The sequence below is a fragment of the Lycium barbarum genome, chromosome 12 (genome assembly GCF_019175385.1).
Source record: "Lycium barbarum isolate Lr01 chromosome 12, ASM1917538v2, whole genome shotgun sequence".
Lineage (NCBI taxonomy): Eukaryota > Viridiplantae > Streptophyta > Magnoliopsida > Solanales > Solanaceae > Lycium > Lycium barbarum.
Window position 1 is genome coordinate 66997898 of NC_083348.1, and position 14903 is coordinate 67012800.

General features: G+C 35.1%; 1 long non-coding RNA gene across 1 annotated transcript; it reads left to right on the forward strand.

Moving 5' to 3' along the window:
* Nucleotides 1-449: 449 nt before the first annotated feature.
* On the forward strand, nucleotides 450-13916 carry LOC132623661 (uncharacterized). Its single transcript, XR_009576317.1, has 2 exons — nucleotides 450-738; nucleotides 13393-13916. It is a non-coding gene; the product is annotated as an uncharacterized LOC132623661 (long non-coding RNA).
* The last annotated feature ends 987 nt before the right edge of the window (nucleotides 13917-14903 follow it).

Consider the following 14903-nt stretch of genomic DNA (forward strand, 5'->3'; position numbering starts at 1 on the left):
TATTTCTTTTCTTTTTTAGTAGGTTTTTATTAGAGAATTTGAAAGCCGTAAAAAGAGTCTCATTTTTAGAATATAAGTTTTGTTTTAATTTGCAACAAAAGAAAGAAAATTTCCCAACAGATACGATTTATATTTCCCAATAGATACGATTTATTTATTTTAGTTAATTTTAAAGTTAAAGATTGTAATAAATAAGTATCGAGTAACTGAGTATTTTTAATCTTGCTTTTTTAATTAGGAGTAGTATTTTTATCAATTAAAAAAAAAGGAGAACCAATAGTGTATTGTCACTTGGTAAAAAACACATTCTATTTTGGGAAGGAATATTCTATTGTTCGTTCCAAGATATTTTTTATACATGAGCATTTTGGAAAAAAAGAAAAGAATGAACACACTCAAAACCGTACTCCTAAGCATACTCTAAATAGCTAAAGACATGAGAGCTTACACACATTAATAAGCAGCAAGATCTAATCGGTTAAGAAAAAAAAATCCTAGCAGCTAAGCCGTATAAACAACCCTCTCATTCACATATAGCATAGATAATATTCATACACATAATAATCCAGGGGAATGAAGGGACGGGTAAGGTTATCGTGAAAACCAGTTCTTAGTCGAGTTTCACCACCACAAAACCACGAAAATATCAGGCGAAATAGCAGCTCTTTGGGTTTATTCTTGGTCGAGGTGAGGTCGAGGGTCAAAGCTCCGGTCGCAGTCGAGGTCTCTGATACAAAGGTCCATTCTTTACTTGTATTTTTCTATTTTATAAGTTATTTGAATGAACTTGCTTAATTAAATTCTCCTTTGTTTTCCTTGAGAAGATGAATTTCATGCTCCAAATCTATTTTACAATGTTAAATGTTGAATGGGTTTCTTACCTCCATGTTTAAATCCTTGCCATAATAGTCTTTGTTTAAGTATGCTTCTAGATCCTCTTATGACGTGTCTTTTCATGTTTATCAATTTGGGGGCTGATCAAGGGTGTTAATGAGCCAACCTAGGAGTTAAGTTTATCTAGATTTTAATAATATAATGGTAAAAATATTGGTTTAAGGTTTGAAAGTTTTGAAAAGTTAATCAACATGGGAAGTTTCATTATGCTGCTTTGATATCCAGATCACTTCTTTGTCATTTTGGAGAAACATTCAACGAGTTATTTTTAGTATATTTGAGATATTCTCTTATTACAGTAGTTTACTTGTTCGGTGTGAGAAAATTAGGCCGTATAATAATGGGCCTAGATAAAATTTAAGGTCCAACTAATTAATAATTGTGAGAGAGCGAGATGGAGGGCGCATTTATTTCAAATCCCATTCTAAAATTAAAAGAAAAGAGTGGTAAAAACGTTTGTAAAGGCGCGAGAGACACAAATCAAATTTGTGGTAAGACTGGAAAGCGCTGCTACCAATGCACCATACATTAATAAAAATAAAATAAGCATTAAAGCGAACAAAAGGTGGGCCATAAGCATTTCAAGGCTCACAAGCATAATTTATCCAAAAATTAGTTAAGCCGGATATTAGTCAATAAAAGCAACCGTGTTGAAACCACGGGATTCGGGGAATGTCTAACACCTTTTTCTCGGTCAACAGAATTCCTTACCTGAATTTTTGTTTTCGCGGACCAATAATAAAAGAGTCATTTTCTTTTGATTAGGGATTCATAAGGTGACTTGGAACACCAAAACTCAATTCCAAGTGGCAACTCTATATAAATAATTAATCCTTCTCAAAATATCACTTCAATTGGAAAAAACCTTTAATAATAACAACCTGTGTGCGCGTTTATCGCATGGGGAACGGAAAAAGGGGTGTGACTATAAACATATCTAAATAGGCTCTTGAACAAGGTAAAAGAAGATTTCTAAGAATGTATGTGTGCTTTCAAGCTTTGAAAAGTGGTTGGAGAGGAGGTTTGAGGCCATTTATAGGGCTTGCTCACTACAAAAAAATGCTTAAATTTGCAGGGGTTATTTTTAAGGTTTGCGGCGGTTCGAAACCCCCGCAATGTGTTGTTGCGGCGGTTGAGAAAACCCCCACAATAACAGTTGTCGCAATCAATTGCGGCGGTTTTTTGCTGAAGGCCAGAACTAAGTAGCGGAGGTTATTTTACGGCGGTTGACCCCCGTAATTCTAAAATTTAATCTTTTTAAAATAATTCACAATTACGAATTGCGGCGGTTTAGAACCTCCACAATATAATTTTTACTTTTTTTTCTTCAAATTAGCTTATATTTAAAGGTCTTGGCAGTCACATAACCCCCAACAATTCATTGAATTTTACAATTTATATATTATTGATCACAAAATCACTAATTAAGCTATAAATATTAATCAAAGCAAAATATATTTTAAAACTTTAAGAGATATCGATAACATATCGTAAAATCACAAATGTTATCATAAAGTATCCTTAGTTTTTGAAACTAAAAATTTAAGTAGCATCATCAGACTCAAAAACTAAATTTAAACACAATACATTCACTCCAACGTTCTAACATCCGTTCTTACCACACAATACAATGAAATCAACGGTTGTCACTAAGATTACTATCATCGCATGATCTTCTTACGTCCATGGGTGAAAGGGATCCACTAGCCGCATCACTTGGCTGCATAATGAAAAACATAGAAACAGTGTTAGCTATTAGAATTAAATAATTAGCTGATCAAAATCCATATGATTAAATTCTGAGACTCTAATCCACTAATTCATTTAAATCTCACTAGATCCTTAGTTCGAACTTCGAACTAAGGAGAACACCTAGCTTTGTTCAAAGCGCACAATTAACCACACAGAAAACCAAAAAATAGCGATAACAAACTCAATGCAACTAAAATAATACAGCTACACAAAATCTTACATAATTTGAACGTGCATAAAAACACAAAAATAGAGTAGGATTGAACAAATAGCTTATCACGTTCTTAAATTTCAGCTCCAAATGCAACTAGGTCCAAACCTAGCTTTGTTTAAAGCGCACTATAAAGCAGCAAACCAAAACATAGAGATAACGAACTCAATGCAAATCAAATAATACTACAACACAAAATTGTACAAAAAAATTGAAGCTGCATAAGAACAAGCAAACAGAGGGTAAAAACATAGTAGACCAAAAAATTTATTATAGAGAAGTCTCCCTGTAATAAACCAGACTTCTGTTTTATTTGCAACATTTAGCTTTGACAGTTAGGTCTAATATATGTACATGATAAACAACTCCTTGTAACTCTTCTTAGTGCATTTAACCAATGATTATTAAATTTTGCACTTTTGGTCCCTCACTTAGTAACGGTATTTTATTTTATACACATTATAATACGACAAATGTGTGTTATCAATGGATAAGAGTAATTTTTTAAGTGTAAATAATCTTAAATTAGGCAATTCTTACGTAACAAATCATGTATATGATTGTTTATTCTGGAACCATTCCCAATACAATCCCATTATTATTATTCATAATATAACTAGCTGCCAACTAAATTACTAGCTTCCTCATTCTTCACTTCAAGTACCTTATCATCATTCTTAGTGGTAATTAGTTAGTGTTCACTAGTAATCCAACTATTTTGCCTCCTCGTTGTATAACTCTTCTGCATCTTAACTACTAGGCTACCAGGAGTAAGTCTTCTACATCTTAACTACTAGGCTACCAGGAGGTAAGTGTAGTAAAGCCTGAAAACTCTATCAAGCAACAAAAGGCCAAATCATGTCCAAATTTCCCAAGACAACCTTTTCTGATGCTCCCGTTGTCCCAAAAAGATAACCTTATACTTCTATAGTCTACTGAGGTTTTCCCCAAAATGGTGTTTAGGCCTTTCAACCAATCAATACGACCCTGAAGAGTCATTTTTGCTAAAACTCGAGCAGTTTCTTGAAAACTCGCTCAAACATTTTCAATCCAAAATGTTTCACATGCTCCTCACTTAGAATCTTTCTCATCAACTAGTCATCTATTGTTAAATATCACACTACCTCAAAAATCAATCAGAACCCACTTCTATCCTACACCACAACTCTTTATTCAAGTTTGATTAGGAATCCAACTACTCATACAGTAGAAAATAAAACATAGTAGAAAATTAAGCATCAATCACAATCAAAAGTAACTAAACCTCTTTTTCATCTCACACACTTGCTACAATCAATTTCATATAAATACTACTCCCTCTGTCCAAATTTATACGACACTCTTTCCTTTTTAGTTAGTCCCAAAAAATGAAGTTTTAAACTTTCTAAAAAACACTTCTAGTCCCTGGATAATTACAAGCAACGTCTACACAAAGTTGCCTAAAAAATTGCTAACATCTAACTTCTAGTGACTGATCTCAGGACTAGGAACTCTTATCTATTATTTTAGTACACAACAAACCGGAATGTACTACTCTGTTTTTACTTTCCGTTTGCTTGTTTCTTATGCAGCTTCAATTTATTACACAACAAACCAGACTTCACAGACACAAAGAGAAGTCTCCCTTTTCAAAGAGAAATCAAATCCAAAAAATTTCAGAATTCTTTTCAAATCATTTATGATTGAACTTCGAGCATAATGTACTACATAGAACTCTGCAAGTCCTAGAACAGATGCATATATACTTTGTTGGAGCAGTCGAACAATATTGGTAACGTATACAAGTCAGTGAAGCCAATAATCACTAGCAACTAAGAAACATGACAAGTAAACAATATAATTTAAAATTGCATTATGCTCCTAAATTTTATAAAAATCATCCCAGAATTAGACATTGCATTAATTCTAGGTTCTACAAGAATAGTAATAACCTAAAGCCACTCTATCTTTGTAAACAGACCAATTAAATGAAAAAGAAATGAAGAACTTTACTTACTGTTGTAGGATAAACCACCGAAGGAGCAGCAAAGAACACCGCAAATTGTTCTGGTATCATCCCTTCTTTCATTATCATATATGCCTTGAAAGCATTCATCATTTTTTCCTGAGAATTCATCATTTGCTTATGGTTCTGTTGACATTGGGATGAACATGAACCTTCACTGCTTGAAGCACTTGTACCACCAAAACGTGGTCTTACTTGTTTAAAAACTTTACTGGGGACAAATCCTAATCCCAAGCACCTCACCCTTCCAGAGTGCTCTTCTCCTAGTACCTTGCTGATGGCATCATTTCGCCAAATTTGAGACTCGTCTATCGTGCTTTGGCTTAAAGCTAACTCAATTTTTTCCCACACATACAAAACTCATTGTCACAAATAAACCAATCGGAATGCATCAAATTAAAGAAGAAAGAACTTAAGAGACATGGATTTTAAACATGAAGGAGAATACGTGAGCACATTAATTTTTAACCCATAAGATGGACAAACTTTAACTTGATTCCTTGGATATAGGATACAAAGCAAAGAGATGGGATTCTAAGGACAAATTTGAAAAAATAACTTCAAATGAAACAGAGAGCATGGAATTAGATCATATTGCTATATTAATACTACTCCAGTATATTAATATTCATGTCTATGGCTTATGTTTAAAGACCTTGAACAAAAAACTTCAGTCAGATGACAACCGATCAGTTTTTCAGATACAAAAACCAGCATTAGCTCGCTGCAATTATCTGTCCTACTCCCCAATCCTCATGATTTGCTTCTTGAGATAAGCTGAGAATTCACAGAAACTTACGCATATTTCTTTTGTTGCTTCATTAACATATACTCCATCTTGGTTCTTATGAGTAGCAAGGTATATTTGTGCTCGTCCAGGCCTTTGTCCAGTCTGAGCTATCTATAAATAAAAATCAAATCAGAATTATTTACTACTCAGAAATAATTACATAGTACGTTAATTTACTCACCATTTCAGCCCTTCTCGTAGCATTGGCTTTGGAGCCGCCTGTGTGTGAAATAGTCTGTTTCTTTCAATTTTCAGCATTTCTTAAATGGATTGCCTTATAAAAATATACTTGAAACTCAATTATAAAAATAAATAATTATATAATTAGAAAGACTAGTATAAGCAGTTACATAAGTACTTTTGTTGAATCTTTATATTGGTAATCAACAAAAGAAATTCATCGATCATGTGGAGGAATACCATCCGACACATTTTCAATAATCTCAATTTTACTTTTAAGTAGGTCTTCATGTATCTTCCACAAATTATTTTTATTTGCAGCCCACTTCTTTCCAATAGATTTATAGACATGTCCCATTGCAACTGACTCGGTTGTCCTAAAGAAGAACTTGGCCTTCAAGAATAAAACTTTAGTTAGCTTATACCTTTATAATTTGATATAGTTGTCCTTCTCACCAAAAAAGAAACAGTGATATAGTTGTAAGAATATAGAGCTTATACCTTTATAATTTGATCGAAGATGCGGTTGAAATATGAAATAGGTAAACTCAACCATTTCTCAAAGTTGATTGGAAATAAAGCGCTGTCACACGCCAAAATTCCACAAAAGCGTGAAAGAAGGTCGCGTCCATCTCCAAATGGTAATCAAAATCATCCACTATACGTTCTTCACACGTTAAAGTTTTTCAGTTCATTAACTTTTTGGATGCGGCCTAAACTGTTGGAGCTGGCTATGGTGAGTCCTGATCTGTCGAAGCCAAATGTGATGTTGAGTGAACTGACCGAGATGGTTGTGGTGAGTCCTGATCTGTCGAAGCCAAATGTGATGTCAAGTGAACTGACCGAGATGGCTGTGATGCTGGGTGAACTTCTGGAGCCGACTGTGGTAAGGCCTGATCTATCGGAGCTGGATGGGATATTGAGTGAATTGATTGAGACGGTTGTGATGCCAGCTGAAATGTTAGAGTCGCCTGCGATGTAGGCTGAAATGCTGGGGCCAGATGTGTTGTGGCCCGAAATGACGTGGTCGGATGTGTTGGCAGGCATGGCATTGATTGAAGAAAAGAAGGTCCTGATTCAGCAATTGGCTGGGATACTGACTGAACTGAATTTTTCTTCTTCTGCAAAAGCTTGAACCTTGGCATATCTACAATTCAATAATGAATCCTGCAGTAGGAAGTAATGAAGTTAATAAGCAGATCCACAGTAAAACGTCAAGATTGAATATAGCTGCTAAAAACAGTAGTAAATGAGAAAGATCAAGAATTATATCAAAAGGGTGCACCATAACAATTGATCTAGATCAAAATAAGAAACCAATATGGTTCAAAAGTGAACTTTCAAAAAAATGTTTGAACATATTAAGATCCACACTATAACAGCTCGTTAAAAACTTTCTAAATCCTGTGCAGAACCCAAGTAACAAGCAACTCAAAAATTCCATAAAGAATAAAGATAACTTTCTTAACCAAAAGCTAGTAAGTTCTGGAAAAAACACTAATGAAACTTTCCTAATCAAGCGGGGAAAAAACGGTGATGAAGAGAACTAAAAAAGTAATGATATATCTATTCAGTTATATGCTCCTCTATTGAAATTTGGATATTCTCAAAATCAACATAAAAAAATTGTCCAAATTCTTGTTGTCGATATGGTTCATTCTCGTATATTTCCTCTTCATCAACCTCTCCCATGTCAAAAAAATCTCTTGGCTTTAGATGTACAACCACACTTCATCCTTTATCAGTTTCATCATCAGCATAGTATACTATATTTTCTTGTGATACTTCAATATATGGATCGTCATCCTCACGATCACCAGTGTGAATCAATTTAGATAAGTTGACACAATTAAACTTCCAAACATCCGATTTGAACCCTCTGTTTTGAGTAGTGTTAGCCCACTGACATTTGAAGAGAACAACCCTGAATCGACCATAGTAATTAAGCTCAACAATATCATCCAACCTCTCGTAATATGGCAGGTGTTCTTGTCTTGTATAACTATCTGTACTAGATGAAACACTAGAAGTGTCAGAGACAAGAAAAACTCTGCTATTTTGAGTTTTTGATCCTTGTTCTCCAGACAAAGTCCGAAATTTGAATCCATTAATGTTATAAGCACTGAATCTTCTTGCATCTTGTGCCGGACCTTGTGCTAAGAACTTCATATCATCAGAGATAGTGTCTGCTATATCCGGATTCATTATCTAAATAGACAACACATTTCTGTTAGAAATTATCAATTGATACAAGAAAACTTATGAAACCAATTAGGAAACATTCTAATAATATTCACTCACTCTCTTAGGAAACTAATCAGGGAACTCTTTACTAGCTCTCCTCTCTACCTCTGTTGGTGAACGTTTTCGGCCTCTACTTCTTCTGATGCGATGTCTAAATTCACTACAAAGGTGTTATATGAATCAATTTAAATCCAATTACTCTAAATGTTTATTTTAAATCAAATAAATTTTAATTTCTTACTCAACAAATGGCTTCGCTGTTGCGCCATTAATTAACACATCGATGAGCTTGCGTTTTCTCCAAAAGAGTCAATGGTTATGTTGTGGAGCCTCCAATAGGTTTACCTTGTTAGGGGAACATAGATGAATTTTCAGAAGCTTCATTACAATTTGGTTCATCGTTTACACGTTTAGGTCGATTTAACCTTGACTCAATTCCCTCAAAATAACGAGAATAAAGAGTTAGAGCTTCTTCAACTATGTAGCCTTCAGCTATGGAACCTTCTGGTTGTGATATGTTCCCTGCAAGGGACTTTAAATGACCTAGCAATTTATAACCAAAATAATAAGGTGTTAGAAGAATCATTTACATTGAAATTCTATCACAAGATCGATTAAAATAATTTTGAATAAGAAATATTTTACCTTTCAACAAAATACATCCATCGATAATGCATGGGGCCACCTTGTATTATTTCATCCACTAGATGAACAGTTAGATGAACCATTACAGTAAAAAATGATGGAGGGAACAACATCTCTAGATGGCAAAGAGTTTCCACAATCCAATTTGGTAGCTTTTCAACGTCTGCAGGGGTTAAGCTTTTCAAACAAAGATGCCTAAAAAAGGAGGAAAGCTCGACCAAAGTTGCAACAACCTGGTTTAGAAGCACATTGTGTATTGCTATCGGTAACAATTTTTCCATAAGGATGTGACAATCATGACTTTTTAGTCCAAAGATCCTTTTCTGATCCAAATAAACACAACGAGATATAGTACTTGAATAACCATCCGGCACTGAGATATTCTGTAAAGTCTTGAGGAAGGTCACTTTCTTCTCCTTTGGAATTGTAAATGCACCAAGCCGACATTTATCATTCTCATCCGGACAAAGATCACGCCTTATACCCATATCTTGTAGATCTCTTCGAGCCTTAACATGATCCTTTGATTTTTCTTTATCATTTAGCAAAGAGTATATAATATTGTTAAACACATTCTTTTCAATATGCATAATGTCTAAATTATGGAGCAATGAGTTAAACTCCCAATATGGAAGATCGAAAAATATGTTCTTTTTTATCCGTTGTTGAGTTGCACTTTCCCCAACACTCCCTTTCCCATTTTGTTTCCTTTTACCATTCAATTCTACTTGTCTTCCAAATATGACATTGATATTTTTCACTTGTTGCAAAATGTCTGACCCTGATAACTTCTTCGGAGGGTTCCTCTCTTCAACATTCCCATCAAAACGATGCCTCATCATTCCAAATTTATGATTTCTTCACAAAAATCGACGATGGTCGATAAAACACCACTTTCTACTATGACGAAGTCAACAAGGTTCTGCGTCAAAATTACAAGAGGGGCATGTAAGACCAGTATGTGTGTTCCAACCAGATAAGATATCTAGTCCAGGAAAATCACTAACTGTCCACTTAAGAGCTGCTCACATTATAAACATTTCATCCTTTGATGAATCAAAAGTGTCCACACCTTCACTCCACAACTCATTCAACTCCTTAATAAGGGGTTGTAGGTATACATCTATGTTATTCCCTGCCGTACGTGGACCTGGAATGATCATTGAGATGATGAAATTTGGTTGCTTCATACACAACCAAGGAGTAAGGTTATATGGAACCAAAACCATAGGCCATATGCTATAATTAGTACTCATTGTCCCAAAAGGATTGAAACCATCACTAGCTAGGCCTGATCGAACATTTCGAGGATCAGAAGCAAATTCAGGAAAAGTTGTATCAAACCTTTTCCATGCCTCACCATCTCTAGGATGTCTTATGGTTCCATCTTTGTTACCATCCTCCACATGCCAGTTCATATGCTCTGAAATCTTAGAGCACATGAACAATCTTTGTAATCTTGGTTTTAATGTGAAGTAGCGCAAAATTTTGCAGGATATTTCCTTTTCTTCTTTTGTTTTTTTTTACTTGTAGTAGGCGCATGATCTTTATTTCTCTTCTTCTCGGGCTTCCATCTAGAAGTGTGACAATACTTGCTTGTTTCTACATTAACATCATCTTCGCAGTACAACATGCAATCATTTGGACAAGCATCTATCTTGATATAATCAAGACACAACTTCTTGATGTTTTTCTTGGCCTCATAAAAAGAATTAGGAATCTTTGCAAATTTAAATGCATCTCTGAGTAGATCTAGTATCATAGTCATTCCCTTTTCACTTAATCCAGACAAACACTTTATGTGATAAAGCTTTAATAAAAATTCCAACTTTGAGTACTTAGACCCTTCATACAATTCTTGACGTCCATCTCCAAGCAACTCAAACAAATCTTTGTTAGTTGAAGCAAGCATATCATGTAACATTTCTTATTCTCCCACCACTTGTGATGGACCTATGTAACGGTTCGCTTTATATGCGGGCTAAGGCATAAAAGCTACTACGAACTCGTTGGTGCTCTTTCGGGCTTTGTTTTTTTGAAAGAGTCGCCACCTAATTTTTAGGAAATTAGGAAAACCGGAGGTGAAGGTTATTTAAATACAGTGAAAAATCCTTCGTAATCCAGAGTTCTAGGTAAGGGTTCATATGCTCCTCCGGGGAAGGTGTTAGGCACCAAAATTTTAAGGATCCATACTATACGGTTGACCTTTGAATTCCAATGTATGAGTATTTGCATGAACTGTCTATTTAGTGTTTATTCTCGCAAAAAATCTTGTCATTGGCACATCATTTTTGAGAAAAAGAACTTGAATACATCCCTTTATATATAGGGTACATAGATTCGGATTTATAATATTCGGATAAAATAATTCCCCTCTTTGTATATAGGGATGATGTATTTCATTTGGAAAATCAGTATAAAGTTGTCATCTTTATACATTTTATTTGAGAATATGCAATTATTATGTTTTGACTATCTAATTTTTTCCATGCTTAACTCATACTTTATTTGGTTTGATCTGTATAATACATTTGGAACGCTTTATCGGAGAACTCATACGTACGAATGTTTATAGGAAACACGTCATTTTATGATAAGTTATGATATTTGTCCCGTATTTAGGTTTTGTAGCCAACACTATATTTTTTTGAAGAGGTCTGTTCATTTTTGGCCGAAATGAGCTTTGGGTTTAAAGATTTTGAGATGTCCATATCATCCCTTTTTATCCGTGAATAGGCTTTGGCCCAAAAAATCCCTTTTTTGTTTTGTGTCTAATCTGGCCAGTTTTTGGCCTTATTATTATTTTTTGCTAAAATCAGTGGGGTTTTTGGCCAAATATATATACCAGATTTTGTCATTTAATTTGGTCCAAAACACTTATTTATTTTAGCCTTAGTTTGAAAACAAAACTTGATTTATTCTTTACAAATAAATTATGCTTCAGCTTTGAAAACCAGTCTGTTTTACTTTAACAATGTTACAACATTTGTGGTTTTGAAATATTCTTTTTGTTCTTGCTTAAAATTAAAACTGTGTCAAATAGTTTAGCTAATCCTCTGTTTAAGTTTGTCAAAATCGTTACGCTAAATCCGGGTTTTGAAAAAATGACTTTGGGGACTTAGAATCAATCTAAACGGCATAAGTACCGTTATCCTAAGACTACTAGTTCATACGATAAGCATTCCACTACGACATGAGTTTTTTACAAGTTTACAAATACATAAAAGCTCAACATAAAAGGAAAACAAGAACAAGTAAAGGAAATGGAAAGACTAGGGGCGTACCAAGCCCCTAGCCGACCATTTTCACCCATGGCTGGACCTTCTGCGCCAAGCTATTTAATTCATCTTCACGGAATAAATATCTTCAGAGAAAGAATTTTCCTTATTGGGCTTGAGGCCCAATAGGCAAGCTGAACCGACCCAAGTGGTCATGTGGTGAGGGAGAAAAGGAAAACGAAAACCGGTTAGTTTATAATTTTCTGAACTTATCACGATTATACTTACAAAAAAAAAAAAGTAGAAGACGATATATATCAAATATGTACATATGTATCGAACAGATTCTACAAGTCAATGAAGTAAGGCAGCTATGCCAATGCTTAAACATGTATACCACAAGGCCTATTGGCAGGTCTTTGGTAACAAAGAGGAAAGGAGAGTTGTCGCCCCCGTATTCCCGATGTCGCACATGTTCCAAGGGGTTTCATGAACCCCAGCCATGGCTGGTCACCGGGCAGGCTAAGACTAGACCCTAACTTAAATTACCTTGTCCTACACCAATTTAGCCACAAAAACATAGGCAGAGTCCAGGATAAAACACTAAAAAATTGTCCAGGTTCATAACACAATGCAAATCAAGAACCAGAGTAATAAAATTTGTGGACTTGTAGTAGCAAATAGTATGGCCAAACACACACTCATAAAAGAGGCCCAAAGCAAATTGAAAGGAACTAAATAGGCAAAGAATAAGACACTTAGTCATAGGGGATCAACACAACTGTAGCCTACCAGTGGACCATAAATGGGATAAGGAAGTAAAGCAGCATGATCATGGAGAGATAACATGAACTGCAGTATACAAATATGGGATGAGTAGGGATAGGAAATCAAAGACACATAACCATGGGAAGACACACACAAGCTGTGACACACAAGGGAGGCAGATCAGCACTAAAACATACCATTATGAAATGAACCAAAGAATTTTACATCTTGCCAGTGAGAAGGCATACAGAACCAATCAGGTGATGTGGACATGGCAGGAAAGAGGGCAAGACTGAGGCCGTCCTGTGTCTGAGTTTTAGGTACCAAACTTAGTGTCAACTAGAGGTAGTTAATGCACTCTTAGGAACAAGTAAACAAAACCAGGTCAAGGAAAATTGGCAACCTAGTTCTACACTTCTACCAATCCTTTCTCTTTGTTTCCAACTTAACCACACATGCACACTTATTCTTCATTTTGGTCAAAGTCATAATCAATCTTGCCAGGACACCTAACTCTAACCTAACTCATTAAGTCTAGGAGCAGAATCCATGTGGTTCCACTGTTCTTGGCAATGAACACTAATGTGCCAGGATTTTTGGCACATCTAATGCTCTTTAACTCTAAGTTTTACTTATTTTCGAGCAAGTTTGTGTTAGTTTGAGATGTTTTTTATGTGTTGTGCAGGTATTCTGAAGTTAGAATGCTCGGAAAGTGAAAAAATGAGGAAAATAGGCAATCTTTTCTGATAAGCATAAGGACGAACCATCAACATGCTCGACGGTCCGTCAAATCGCCTCGTCAATAAGTTCCTGCGAAGTAACATATCATCACAGCATCATCAGATCTTCGACGTGCACCGTCGACATGATCGACGGTCCGTCGAAGTGCTTCAACGATGGAGTTCCTGTAGAGTGAAAAAGGCATACTCAGATCATCGATATGGTCGTCGATCATGTCGACGACCGTCGAAGTACAAAGACGACCTGTCAAAATGCAAACCGAGCTAGAACAGGAATGGGATTGATTATTCCGAGTTTGACTTATATAAATACCTATTTAGGTTTTATTTTTCAGACATATGGAGTTTTAGACTTGTAGTAATTACTTTTGAGTTGTTATTGCTTTTGCAGATTTCCAGACAATTACATTCATTACTTTCAAGTTTTATTCGTAAGTTCAATACAATAATTCAATTATGCGATCTTCAATCTTTTATTGTTTTCTTGTTGCCATGAGTAGCTAAACACCTTTACTAAGGCTGTGAACCCAAGGATGGGTGTGTTGTGATTGGGGATCGTGAAAGATATACGCATAATGGATTGTTAGGGTTTATTTGTTCTTTGTATTCATCATATAGTTAGTGGTTGCAAACATTAGCTAACGCCATAAACTTTAGTTTATTTGGGAAAATAGCTAGGGTTAGGTAAGAACAAATAACAAGAACTCAGGACTTTAAACCTTGTTTATTAAATTCACTTAGGAATAAGAGGAATTTACTTGGCATAATTAACCGTTCTTCATGCATACTTTCTTATCTTTGGAAAAAGCATAGAAAGAAATAATCTTTTCTTATTGGGAAATAATTCAGATTCTCATAGAGGTTAAGTGCATCCATATAAACAGTCCATTAGAAGTATATCAAGATCGATACCCATGATCATACACTTTATCTGGCGGGACACAATCTTGGTTCTTTTTACCCATATATTTACAACTTTAAATTTTCAGTCACTTTAAATTAGTCCACAAACCAAATCAACTATAAAACTATTTTCTGGAATACACCAGGACCGCAAGATTAGTATAATACTTGTTTAGTAAACTTTTCGCACCATATTCTCTGTGGGATTCGACCGCAACCTCGTTGGGTTACTATATTTGACAACGTCCGCGTTATATCATTAATAGGTGTAATTTGAGCGTATCAAATTTTGGGGCCGCTGCCGGGGAATACGGTTTTGAAATTACTAAATAGTGTTTACTCTTCTTAAAGTCTTTATCATATTCCAACACACCTTGTTTGCTACCTTGTAAACCAGGTGATCATGGCTAACAACGAACTTCCGATCGAGAATGTTTTTGCTGATGAACAAGAAGCAGATGAAGACTTTGCATCTGCAATCATTCATCTGAGGTTGACTGCTACTACTATCAAGTTTGATAATTCCCTCTATCATATGCTCAAACAAGAGGGA